Source organism: Callorhinus ursinus, unplaced genomic scaffold (genome assembly GCF_003265705.2).
Source record: "Callorhinus ursinus isolate GAN/ISIS: 27379988/994484 unplaced genomic scaffold, GSC_fseal_2.0 scaffold37, whole genome shotgun sequence".
Lineage (NCBI taxonomy): Eukaryota > Metazoa > Chordata > Mammalia > Carnivora > Otariidae > Callorhinus > Callorhinus ursinus.
The window spans coordinates 2299725-2313960 of record NW_027397099.1 but is presented as its reverse complement, the minus strand read 5'-3'; the positions used below and the strand labels follow the sequence as shown (position 1 = coordinate 2313960).

At 39.1% G+C, this 14236-nt stretch overlaps 1 protein-coding gene across 1 annotated transcript in view; it reads left to right on the top strand.

The window, feature by feature from the left end:
• PMFBP1 (polyamine modulated factor 1 binding protein 1) overlaps positions 1-14236 on the top strand; it is a 191846-nt gene that overhangs the window by 65692 nt on the left and 111918 nt on the right. The window contains exon 5 of the mRNA XM_025889080.2: positions 13077-13178. The gene's annotated coding sequence lies outside the window, so the exon portion shown is untranslated. The remainder of the gene's footprint in view (positions 1-13076; positions 13179-14236) is intronic.

Here is a 14236-nt window from a genome sequence, read left to right as displayed (position 1 = left end):
TTGTGCTTAGTTAGCTAACCAAATTACTGTTAGTGAATGACATTAGTTAAGAGCACTCATCCTGTCTTGGGAAAAATTGTGTACCTACCTCTTCATCAAGCAGATAAATGAGGAATAAGAGGTCTGCTTCCGGCTAGCATTGTCATTGGCCTCCATTCTGTGCCTAAGCATTGTGCCTATGAAGACAATAAGCTCATTCCTACACAGTATGAGTGCTTCAAACAGTAGACATCTTTCTCTGGTTAGTGATTCTTTGTATTTTCATAATGTTTTGTAGTTTCAGAAGGGCACATCTTCCCTCTCTCCCTCTCTTCCTTACCCCCTTCCTTCTATATTCATTGAGGAAATAAGATGATCTAGGCCTTGTGCTGGGCACCAAAGGTACACAGATAAGTGAAATATAGTCTGTGTCTTCAAGGAACTCCCTGCTTAGAAAGAGAAGAAATAAGAATAACCAATTAATTATAATCCTATGCAATGAGTGCTCTAACCATGTGTACTACAGAAAACGCCAAGAAGTCAGGAAGCTGCACAGAGAAAGTAACTTTGGGTCCAGATCTTGAAAGATGAACAGATCTTTACAACTGAAGAAGGGGGGATGTTGAAATAGGATTGGGGAAGTTGTTGCCTCAAGCAGAAGGGACAGCAGGTGTGAGCACATCAAGGTGTGAAATATGTGGCTAAAATGGCAGGTGAGGCCAGATCAGAATGAATTTTATGTGGCTTTTTGAAATAACAGAAAAAATATATACACTGGTTTCTGCTCCTGATTCCTGGCACAGAGTTCCTAAACCCCCTGAAATATCCTAGGTGATAGGAATGTCTTTTGTTCTAATGAGGTGACTCTTGGTGGGCTCATGGGTAGCTTCAGATTGGGAGCTGGTCACTAGAGAGACCAAGCCGTGATTAGGAGCTTGGAACTGTCAACCCCACCTCCCATCCTCCAGGAGATCGAGTTAATGATTGATCATGCATATGTGATAAAACCACCATTAAAAAATCCCAAAAGTATGGGGTTCAGAGAGCTTCCAGGCTGGTGACCACATACCAATTCCATGGGAACAGATGCTTCTGTACTCAAGACATTTCCAGACCTCACCCTATATATCTCTTCATTTAGCAATCCATCTATATTCTTTATCATATTCCTTATTATATAATAAAACAGTAAATGTAAGTAAGTGTTTCTCTGAATTCTGTGAGGTATTCTAGCAAATGACTGGACCTGAGGAAGGGGTGGTAGGAGCCTCCAACTTGTAGCCATGTTGGACAGAAATTGTGAGTAACCTAGGGACCCACTACTTGAAGTTGGCTTCAGAAAAAGGAACAGTCTTATGGGAATGAGCCCTTAACCTGTGGGGCCTGTGCTAACTTTGGCTAGTGTCAGAATTGAATTGAATTATAGGACAGTCATCTAGTGTTGGAGAATTGTTTGGTGTGAAAAACCCACACATCTGGTGTCAGAAGTGTTTCAGAAGTGTTATGAGTGTAAAAAGAGGAAAACACAGAAGAGTTCTCCTAGACACCCTTATCCAGGTGTTTGAACAAGTCAACAAGCTCCTTTGGGTGCAGAGTATACATAGTCTATTTAACACTTCTGTATGCAGCAGTAATTTTATATTAATGCTATTCTCCTTTTAGCAACAACAGTCCATTACCACATACTGTTAATGTGTTTTTCCCAGGCACTGGGTGCTATTAGCCAACAAAAGCTAATATGACAAACTGTAGTCTCCTCTCTCAACCAATGAGCAACAGTGTAACACTCTGTAACCAGTCTTACCCAATGAGTGCTCTACCATACTATCCCCAGTTGAGTGTTTGTCCCACCAGTGGTTTTTATTCTGCCATGATCTCTCTTCCTGCAATTTATTTCTGCTCTGAGAAGCAGTTTTGATCCACGTGGCTAATAAAAGATGTGCAAGTGCTAATGCTAGAGCAAAGAAATAAAGAGTATCATGCTGGATATTCAAATACAGGTGTAATAGCAGCTCAAGTGAATTTCAAGGAAATGGTCAGAGAGAGAGTAAGGATCAGCAGATAGTTACAGACTGGTGGCTGACTTTGTGAAGGGCAGCATATAGGGCAGGGCATCTTAGGAGGACTACAGGGCACCTGCACAAAACCTGGCTTGGAGGGACCATGTGATCTCAGGGAACTTGGAGGAAGCAGAGTGACCCTTGTCAGCCATTGCCTTGATACTGGGAACACCTCTCTATAGGGTCTATGCTTTCAGGACCATGTGTAGCACCAATTCAGGTAGTGCTACCCCCAGTGCAAGTGAGAATCAATGAGGAGTTCATAGTTTACTAGGATATTCCTCCAGAACCAGGCTGTCTGGGTTTGAAACAGCTCCACCATTTTTACCAGCTATAACACCTTGGATATTTAACCTTACTGACTTCAGTTTTCCTATCTGTAAAATGGGAGTAAAAATACCACCTAACAAATGAGGCTGTTTTGAAAGTGGAATAATATTTATAAAGCACTAAGAATAGTGCCTGGCACATGTTAAATGCTTGAAAATATTAGTTATTATTATTATTACCACTGTTTAGTTTCTGTCTATAAAATGAGGAAAATTGACTAAATGATACCTGAATTCCCTCCCAATTCTAACATTGCCTGAATTTTCCAATCCCTTTTATCCTAGGAGAAAACTGTAACTCAGAGGGTTTGACTACCCACCCTCTCCACCAAGGTTACATTGGGAATAAGGAGTAAGAGGCAAAACCAGAATTGGAACCCAGGTCTTACAGAGCCCCTGATGCTGTGCCTTTTGTGCCCTTCCATGTGCCAAAAACTGAACAAAGCATCACCTAGCTGGCCGTCTCACTCCTTAATCTCTCCCACTCTTGGAGTTGCACAGTCTCAAGCCACTCTTTATTTTGGGTTTTTTTAAACCCCTTCCATCCCTCTGCAGATCAAGAAGAGAAGTGGCAAGCCTGAGGGATTTGTTGCATTAGAGGAAATAAAACTTAGCACAATGTTAGAATGTTCCTCTCAGCATCTATAGCTCAAGCACCCGCTGTTGGTCTCCACCATTAGGAGACTGGTCATCCTTGCAGGGCAAGTGGTCCACTTTCCATTTACCACTGCAATCAGTTTTTGGAAAAGCCAAGTCTTTGGATGTGGCCCTTTGTCTTACTACCTTTTTCTCTCGTTCTATATGGCTGGAATCCTAGTCATACTTTTTCCCTTCCTGGTACAATTTTGGCAATTCTGCAAGCACTCAGTAGAGATGGGAGAGAGAGGGAAGAAGGGGGAGGCAGAAGGAGAGGTGACAACAGGACACATTCCCAGAAAACTGACCAATCTAGTGTCAATCTTGATAATTTGTGCTTCTATATTTTCTCCTACACTTTTGAAACCTGTTCACGACGTACCAGGGACTCTGGTCTCTCATTCCTAGGAAAGAAGTATTCTTTTGTTTTTTGAAGTCATCTTTTTTTTTCTTGTCTCCGTCCATTCAAATATTAGAATAACCATTACCCTTTTAACAGCTAAAATATCTGTGCAGGTTTTTAAAAAATAAGTATTTTTCATTTGACTGATTTCATCAGAGAAGATTAATGCGATCATCTTAATTTGCAAAATTTTTTCATTTTATTTCTTCCACATTTGATTTTGAACACACATTTAATAATTTCTGGTGGTTTGTGTTTCAGCATCAGCTAGATATGCAGAATGGGTTCTCAACAGTCTCAGAATTTGATTATGACCAAGGAACCACTATTTTATAAACACAGAAAATTGGAAATTATCTCTAGAGCTGTTTGTTAACAAAGTCGAAGGCTAACCTTTAGGGCTCATTAAAATTCCACTGATGAAAACTCTTTTCTCTTTCATGAATCCATCCCTCTGTTACGAGCGCTGGTGTGTGGAAATTGGTCCGGGCCCTCCCCTTTTAATCTCTTGGTCAGGTTTAGGCAGAGATTTTTAAAGCTTCTAGATTTCTCTTTCTCCTACTCAGAGTATGTGTTGTGAATCCAAACAAACGCTAACGGGTCTCTGAATGTGTAACTGTTATGGAGTCCCACTGACCAGGCAGGCAGTCCTGCTGAATCTGCCTTCCTCCAACAATAAAGGAATGAAGTCATTTAGGGGTAATTAAGAGGGGCAAAAAGGGGGATATATTTTCTGTACCTGACAGTAGAAATAAATATGAAGGCAAACCTCCAAATATAATGCACAATTGATGAAATGTGTTGAGTTGTTTTAATGAATCTATCTTAATAAATGACAGTTGGTTAAAATACAGTCTTATCAAGAGATCCCTGCATGGTAACAGCAGCTACTCTCCTGTCCTGCTGGCGGATAAGACCCTCCAAATCCTCCCAAAGTGCTGCAGCATCCATGTGCAGAAGAGCATTTGAATTCACTTGCTACCTCTCTGGATTCTATTGATGGCACGTAGCATCACTATTGCTGTTGCTAAACAGATGGAAAATAATTGTTTATGGAATTTGTGTTTTAATCGCATTAACGTATTTGGCAGGGAGATCCACCTAAGTATACAATGTAAAGCCTACCTTTGATCTGGGCCCCTTTGGGGCATTTTTCACGACTGATAAACTGCTCCTCTGAGTTCATAGGCAAATGATAAAAATGATAAAAGAAAAGAAGAAGAAAGCCAGGCACCAACCTCCCATTTGGTTATTTGTCTCCTTAGAGAATTAGACAAGCTAGCCAGGCTTGCAGTCATGCTGACGACTCAGCACACATCTCACCCAGTTATACACCCACACAGGGCTCAACATGAATGCCCTCATCTCTCACCCCACCTCCTCCAGTTCCCTCCTCCCCTTTGCACACAAACACACACATGCTCAATGCAAGAATTCATATGCTCTATCTTTTCAGAGATTCCTGCTGCCTTTTCATATGGGCTTGTTTAGATGCTTATATTTATCAGTAACAGCCCTTACACATATTTTCCCTTCACCCTCACACGTTTCTTGGTTAGCATTATATTGTGATATGATAGAAATCAGAAGCTTTCTTTTAATGAAAATGAATGTTCTAATTGTGAAATATTTTGTCTACTAAATATTCTGCTGTAGATTAGCCTGAGCACAGCCAAGGGCAGAACCAAACCCTGTTCACTTGCCAATTTCCCTCTTACCGAGACCCAAAGAACAGAATCTAGTATAGAAAATTTGATAGCCACCAAAAGAAAGGCTTCTGTAGTTTCCCATTTCCGAAGTACAATCCCCTTCTTGCCTCCTCTTGAGACGGCTGATCAGACACTTCCCTCCCTTCTTAGGAGAAAAAGATCTGAGGAGGTTTTAAATTCTTGGATGGATTTTTTGTTTGTTTGTTTGTTTGGTGGATTTTTTTTTTCTTCTTCTTCTCATTCTTTCTCCTCTGCAGAACACAACTAGTAAATGATTGGATCTTTGACAGAACAAAGGTATTTTTGATGGGCTCTGTAATCTAGTGCGCTAATGCTCCCAGTCCCCTCATTGTCTTGCTGTCTGATCCCATCCCTTCTGCCAGACAGTCACTGCGGGATGAGTCACTTTTAATGTCTGATAATCAAGGTGAATTTTCAAAAAGCTGCCATTTTGGAATTATGCACTATATCACAGCGTCAGGGACGAGAGGAGGAGGAAGGATGAAGGGAAGGCCAAGATAGACCCCTAATGTTCGTTGAGAGAACTGCAGCACGTAGCCTGCACCGCACCAGACAAGATGTGTCTGGAGGGGCTAAGTCGATCAAGGCGTCCATAATGAGAAGGAAACTATGTTAATTATAAATTAAAAATAACTTCTATGATAATGAAGATTATATGCACAGGAGAAAACGTCTTAGTTAAAACAGACTGCAGGGATGGAATTAAGCACCAGCCGTTTGGGGGCATGGATTCTGTACCTACTGAATCTATTGTGGTCCATTAAATAACCTAATACAAACTTACACTGGAGAAAGAATAGAAGTGAATTGTGGCTGTCTCCGTGGATACTGTATTGTCTGCCGTCCTTATTTAAAGCAACATCAGCCAAGGGAGGTACCTAGCAAATGAACACAGCCTCCCTTCCACCTGGGGAGACTGGATATTTCTGGAACCATTTAAAGGACTGAAACATTTTCCCCCATGAAATAGCAAGGGAGATATTGGAAACCCCTGGTAAACAAAGGCCAATCAAACATTATTGCAAGACTTCGGCTATTCAAATATACATTGGTCAGTGTCTTCTCTAAGGTAATTAACTAAAACCCACTGTTACGTGTTGTGGTTCTGAAATTTTTTAAAATTGTTGTCATTGTATTAAATGGTAGGATAGTTGAAGGAAAATGATATAAGAATAGCCTGCTATTTCTGTTTATTATTCGGATAAGTGAATGCCTCTAAATAGAACCAGGATGTTTTGACTAGGGAAATGCTGTCCTCATTATAGCTGGGAGATGCTGGGGCGATTTAAAGCTGAAGCTTCAAAGCCTTGTCCTGCTTTATAAAAGCATGAGGGTTTTCATGGCTGTTTCAGTGACCAGTCAAAGTCTGCAGGTGCTTTATCTGTCCTGGGGGAGAGAGAGAATGACATTTCTGAGAATGCTATTTTGTAACCATGATGAATGCTTACATATTTCCTCTAACAGAGGTATTTAAATACCTGCATATCTTCTTCAACACAAGTTATGTTTACAGATTATTACACCTTGCTATTGTCTACCAAGGTTAACTAGTCCATTCTCTCCCCATTCTCCACTTCCACCTTCACCACCATCATACACACATATGCATACACACACACACACACACACACACACACACACGCTTACACACACTATACCTTAACAGATGGTTGCAAAATAAGCAGAGAAAAAATTTAGCTACCATGCTACTGTTTTCACATATACAAAAGATTAGACATATAGAAAATATATGAGATAAAAGTGACCCCTTAGAGATATTTGGGTACCACCCTAATTGTAGGAACCACCCTAATTGTACTAAAACAACAGAGAAGTGACTTGTCCTAGGACACTCAACCAGAGAATGGCAGGTGCCAAGCTAGCATCCAGGCGGCTAACTTGAAAGCTGCCATGCTTTCCACGGCAGCATGCTGTCTTCCCATTAAAAGAATCAGGTCTCTGCAGCTTGGCTAAACAGTGATTAATGCACAGATGTCACAATGAAAAAAAGAAAAACCTGAAGAAGAGATAAGAATCATATACATTTTCAACCATGATACAAAGGAATAAAATGGAAAATGGTATGAAATGAAGGAAAGCAAAATGGTAATAGAACATCTGTCTAACAAAGTGATCTGCCTAGTCAGGAATTCTATTAGAAGGCAGAATTGTCCTTTAAGGAAAGTGGTAGAGACATTTGAAACTAGCCAAGAAAGCAAACGCCGCTTGCAAAAGTCACACTGCTCTGTTTCTCTCTATATATTTTCATCTGAAGTATTAGAACAATTCAGTCATATTCAAGCATGGATTCTCACTGTAGTCACTGAGATCCTGCCTAGGCTCTCAATTAGGGACATAGCTAAAACTAGGACTAAACCAGCATATCCTTTTCTTCTCCTAGAATCTAGATCCTTAGAGGGTACAGCCTACCTTGCTCTCTGAGGAAAGATCGATCTGATATACCTAATAGGGATTTTTGCATCTATAATTTCCCTTTTGCTAATTTCTCCTGTTAAACTAATCTCTGTCTGAAACATCCTGCACATTTTTATTAAAATACCTCCCTGGTACTTGAGGGCTCTAAGGTCCTGAGCATGAAACCCCTGCCCCCTCAAGTATGGTGTCCCCTATTTTAGTGTGAAACCTGATAGCTTGCCTTCACAAACACTATATAACAATAGGAACATTCTCGGAGGTGCTAGATAATAATAATGATTAAACCAGACATTACTATAAACCAGAATAGGACCTCCCAGTAGCTCTGGTTATCCTTCTAAAAGTAGCTAAAGAAAGGCTGCACTAAGAATTTAAAAAGGAGAAATAAAATCCATCTCAATGAAGAATGTGTTTTAACATGATGGACAATCTTTGGTAGCTAAAGGAAGGGATCAAAAGATTATTGTGTAAAAAAAATCTTAACAAATAAAATGGAGGATGGAGATGTGGTGGTCAATAGACAATGGAAAGTTAAAAAACAAATTGTGATTCCTTCAAGTCTCAAAACAAGTAGGTTTTCATAGTTTCTCTGATTCTACTTTTTGCTTCTGGGGAAGAAAAAATTGAAGAACATAGATCTGGCTGGTGGGGTAAACACAGAAATATGTTATCTGTTTTTGCTCTGGAGAGGTATATCAGGAGTATTAATGGGACTTCTGTTTGAATGGTACTGTTAGGAACAGGGTTTCTCAACTTCAGCACTATTAACATTTTGGGCTGAATAATTCTTTACTGGGGAGACAGAAGAGACAGGAAGGGGGATGTCTGGTGCATTTTAGAAGGTTTAACACCTTTGCTGCCCTCTACCCACTAGATGCCAGTGACATCCCCCAGTTGTGACACCTTAAATTTCTCTAGACATTGCCAATTGTCCCCTCAGGAGCAAAATCACCCCTGCTTGAAACCACTGGACTAAAGGGAATGGTTCTTATTTTTACAAATAGGCTCAGCTGTCCCATGTTTTGGAGACAGTATTTATTTGTACAACAAGACTCATGTTTCTAATATGTTCAAAACATAGCAGGCAGTTCATGGTCTCTGATATCATCCATGGATTGACTAATTACTGGTTCTCCCACGGAACTCAGAGCTCAAGATACCTGTAATCAAGTCTAGAGGGAGGCATGTCTCAAAAAGAATTGAGCATTTGATTATTGACATATAGAGTTGCCCAGGATCAAATAGATACAAAGCCAACTATATTTTGAAAGAGATTACAAACAAAATATTTTGAAAGAAATTAAAGACCTAAATAAATGGAAAGCCATCCCATGGTCATGGATTGGAAGATTTAATATTGATAAGACTGCAACGCTTCCCAAAGAACCACCACCCTAGAGTTTTTCATTTGTTTGTTTGTTTGTTTTTTATATGACTATTATGACAAAAATGACTTTGAAGTTCCCAGACTTCTATAGAAAACAGGCCAAGCCACAACAGAGAACATATTTTTCAGAATAATGGGAGGAAGGGACCTCCCAGAACAATGGAGAACAATGAACTAGGAAGCTCCTCCAGGAAGCAGAACAAGAGCCCAAGTAACAAACAGTCCCTACTCCTAAGGGTACTTCACCATGTCCCCTCACAAAAATCTCAAAATTGTTGAGAATCAGTGACAGCTCTATGATTTCTACTCTTTCCCTTTTTATTTTTATTTTTTTTAAAGATTTTATTTATTTATTCGACAGAGAGAGAGACAGCGAGAACAGGAACACAAGCAGGGGGAGTGGGAAAGGGAGAAGCCGGCTTCCCACGGAGCAGGGAGCCCGATGTGGGGCTCGATCCCAGGACCCTGGGATCATGACCTGAGCTGAAGGCAGACACTTAATGCCTGAGCCACCCAGGCGCTCCTCCATTCTTTCCCTTTTAAATGGGAATATCTATTGTAGTTACCCTGTCCCTCCCTCTTCCACCACTATGTATTGGGCATGTGAGGGCAAGTAACTTCGCTTATTAGTTCACAAGTGTCTGGGCCAAGAGGATCCATATGAGATCCAGTGCTTTGAGTTTTGAAATGTGATTGGCTGAGACTTTGGGTGTTTTCTTTAAAGAAAAGAGGAAAGTATTTTGCATGTAAAAGAGGGAGCAAATGTTTGTCACCAAAAAAAAAAAAAAAGACAGATTTTATTACTCTTCTCAATTATTGTCTGCCCTTCCCTATGAAATGATTATAAATACCACTCATTTTCATTTGAGTTTCAGCACTTATCCATATGGGTAACCATCTCTTTGACATTAGGCTTGGTCCTAAGACTTTCTTTTGCCAACGAAATGTGGATAGCAGTGATGCATACAACTTCCCAGGAGAAGCTTAGCCATTTTATGGTTCAATCATCACTTCTTTTCCTTTGTCACTTTGTCCAGCTGAAAGCATTGAATGGGCACCACCAACTCGGTTCAGAGATTTCAGTGGAGGGAATGATGGCCATGATCTTGATAATGATAAGGTCTTGCAGGTGAGGCTTTTTAAAAATCCATCTTGTTGCTCAAAGAATTTCTCAATTTCCTCTTTCGCTAGGTGGAAACGAAAAATAGCTGTATTTTTTAATCCCATTTACAAACCACCAAGTTCTTTCTTTGGCCCCCTCTTTCTTGTATTGCTTGTTAAATGTAGAAAATAGAAACTAAGTCATACTAGTAACTCTCTGTTTCTTATCCTCTTCACCCAAATCCACAAACCAGTTAGGTAGATGATCTGCCTTCCTAGAAAAGCCAGACTTAAGCAATGCAATTTTTTAATTCAAAAAAGAGAAATAGCCGAAAATGCATTTGACGAAACCAGCACGCTTTCATAATAAAACCACGCAATAAACTAGGATTAAAAGGAAAATTCCTCAATCTGAAAAAGGACATCTACAAAAACCCCAGGACTAATATCATACTAAGTGGCGAAACACTAAATGCTTTCCCCCTAAGATCAGGAACAAGACAAGGGTGTCTGCTCTCACCACTTTTATTCAACATTGTATTGGAGGTTCTTTCCAGGGCATGTAGGCAAGAAAAAGAGGTAAGAGGCACCAAGGTCAGAAAGGAAAAAGTAAAACTACCATCATTTTCAGATGATATGATCTTGTATATAGAAAATCCTAAGCAATTCACAAAAAAACAACTATTAGAACTAGTAAACAAGTTCAATAGTGTTGCAGGATGCAAGATCAATACACAAAAATCAATTGTATTGATATACACTAGCAATGAAAAATCCAAAAATGAAATTACAAAAAAATTCCATTTATAATAACCCCTGAAGGTTTAAGTCAAATAGAGCTCATTCTTTTCATCCATTATTGTTTGCCTTTTTGTGGATCCCTCTAGTGCTCATTTAAAATGGTTTTACTTAAGTAAGAGTTTTGCTGGGTAGTTTGGGTTTGGGGATAGGGATGTTGGCATGTATATGTGTAGTTTTGGTGGTGGGTGATTATCCTAATGAGGAGTTTTTAAACTATATCTATACAAGTAGAAGGTTTATGTGCATACTTGATTTGTGAATTAGACCTCATATTTTCCTTTTGCAAGTTCTGGAAATGGTTTACCCTAACATTTGGGGAATCAGTTTACCAATATAAATTACTTTGTAATCTTTAATGTTTCTTTACAAGTCCACCTGATAGGGTTAATCACTCTGTCATTGGTACAATATCTGTACCTTGTATAAATTCCTATTTCTACATATCTCCACCATTTTGTAATTATTTGTATATGTGTCTGTTTCTGACACTAGACCTCTGAAAACAAAGACAGCATTTTAACTTTGCATCCCCAATACTTAGAACACATTCAATGCATGCTTGCCATCCTGATCTCCCACTTCCATGGGATTTCTATTTTTCACCTGCTTGAAGGCTGTCTTCCTGAAATCTTCTCTCCTCCAAACTCTATGTCAGTCCCCTCAAATTACAGGTTGATATATAAATTAATACATATCCTCTCTGTGTATTATATCCATTTCCTTATTTCTAAACTTATCACTAACCATCGTTTCACCATTGGTCATAATGAAAACTGCCCATGAGAGTCACGTTAAACGTGTCTGGTAATGGGATTTAAAGCCACAGTATGAGACTAGCTTATCTGTGAACAAGATTTTAAAGGTAAGAAGTAAAAATCTCTGTCCATCTTTTCACTATCCCAGCTTCATCAATATTTCTTAGCCCCTTTCACCTAAAACAATAGTGGATCAGAGAAGCTGAGATCTTCCATCTGCTGTTTAAGCACAGACTATGCATGTCTTTCCAGAGAGAGACAGCTGCCCTTGTATTTAGAATAAGGACAGAAAGAAGCCAGCATATAGCTCATGCTTGATGGATATTTATTGTTCAATATAGTCTAAAGGAACCTGCCCTATCACTAGTGTTTCTATCAACTGTGACTATCAGCCTATCAAATCAGACATCATGATAATTGATTGAGATCTGGGTGGGATAGGAAGACATTCTTAATGGTTGATTGACTGAAAAATCCATCACAAAACAATACAGTCAATGTTATAGTCACAGCTTATATATTCTCTGATGAGAGTTTTTAATCCACATAGCCATTGTTTTTCTGGAAGTTGACTTGAGGCTCACTGGTTTGATAGGTATTTTCTCATAGAGATGGTCTCAACTTGACCTGATGAGAGATGGAAGTTTTTAAAGACCCACACAGCCAAATGTTTCAGTCTTTGAAAGAAAGATGCATGAATATTAATTAACAGATTAGTGTCTTCCCATCAGTATATCTTTGTGAGAAAAGTCTTTGCCATTTATCTTGAGTAAATCCTTGGAAACTGTGCTACGCAAAGCGTGGTCTATAGACCAGTGCCAGTCTATGAACTGTTTGTTACTGGCTAATGATGAGATAAATACAAAAATTAAGAATGAGCATTTAGAAAATGTTCTAACAGCTTGACAGCATAATTTTATGTCTGGGTGAAAAAGCAAGCCTGGTGTTTTGTATTTCTTTTACATTTAATTTTTTAAGTACTAATTTTATCATGGTTTATGAAAATATTAGTCCGTGATGGTTTGTATATTTTTTAAAAAACTGATCTTTTTACCACAGATAGTTTGGGAAACACTAATTAAAATACCATGTCTCATCTCTGTTTGTTTGCTAGCCTTATTTGCTTTATTCTAATCTCCAGACTTTATATGATTTTATACTCGCTGCCATTTTCTCTGAACATTAGACCTCTGAACTTTCTCTGAACTTAGACCATTTTCTCCTCTTTAACCTGCAGGCAGTAGGCATATTAAAGAAGTACTGGTAACACCTTTGTTTAAAGCCCCTAGTATTGGGGGGTTTTTTGTATTCATGAAGTTTGAGGAAGCCCCTTTCTAACCATTTTAACAATGTATTTATCATTTAGGGGGTAGAAAAGTTTGTCCCTGTTGGTTGTAACTTTGGCTCCTGCAATTATCAAGCTAGAATAGACTTTAGTAAATGAGTCTTTCTCTGACAGGTTCACAAAGATGAGGTGGCCCTCGGAATGCTGGAGAAGTTCATCTTAATCCACCATGCCCTTCCAGCATTACCAACCTCCACATCATCTCTGCACAATCCAGTAAGTGTCTGCTCTCCATGAGTATTATTTCAAGTGAACTGATATATTGTTCATTGTTATATTTCATTTGATTCTTGTGCTGAGCAGTCAACCTGTCTCCAGGAGAACTATGTTTAACTGATTATGTCTTAACCTATGACATCATATTTTTTAAAGAACATGACTTGAAGACATTGATATCTATTGCCGTTTACAGCTCCTTTTCATCCAGATTAATTATATGCTCGTGACAGAGATGTGAGTGATGCAATGGAGAGAGCAAGACCAGAATCAGGAAAACCAGATAGGAGGTTAGTGCAGTAATCCAGACAAGAAATAATGAGGGGCTAATCCAGAGTAATGACAGCGCTGATGGAGAAGAAAGGATGAGTGTGTGAAATATTTAGGCATTAGAACCAGGTGACTACTTAGATGTGGAGAGTCAGAATGAGAAGGTGATGATGCCTCCCAAATTTTTGGCTTGGGATAAGTAGGGAGTGATGAGATGGGAAGATAGGAAGAAGAACACGTCTGGTAAAATATGTGGCGAGAGGAGGTGATGGATTTACCTTTGCACACTGAGTTCACCAGCACACATCCAGGCAGTAATTAAAACCATAGAATTGAATGAGAACACAGAGATATGTAATATTTTAAGGTGTCTTAAAACCATTTCAGTTTATTCAGCTTCCTCTTTAAATTTAAGATTTTTACAGTTATGGTTTCTCTATCTTCCCTGTGATAAAATAGAATAATCTAGCTGTATCCTAATAGTTTGCACATGGGCATTTTAGGATTCTGTGAAAAGTGAAGCCCATCAGAGAGATCAGTTGAAATGTTTCCTAAACTTGGAACTCTATCTTCTGGTGTAGCACAGACTAGCCAGCTCCTCCTTGTCCAGCTCTCATTAACAGGTAATAAAAACACACAAATATATGTGTTAGAATTTTAGGTGTACCAGCCTGTTTGACTCAACGTAATCAACACGTGACTCCCTAAGAGCTATCATGAAACTCATGTACAGATGAGAAAATCAACTCAGAGAAACTATAAGGATGACAAGTGACAAAAGTTGCCAT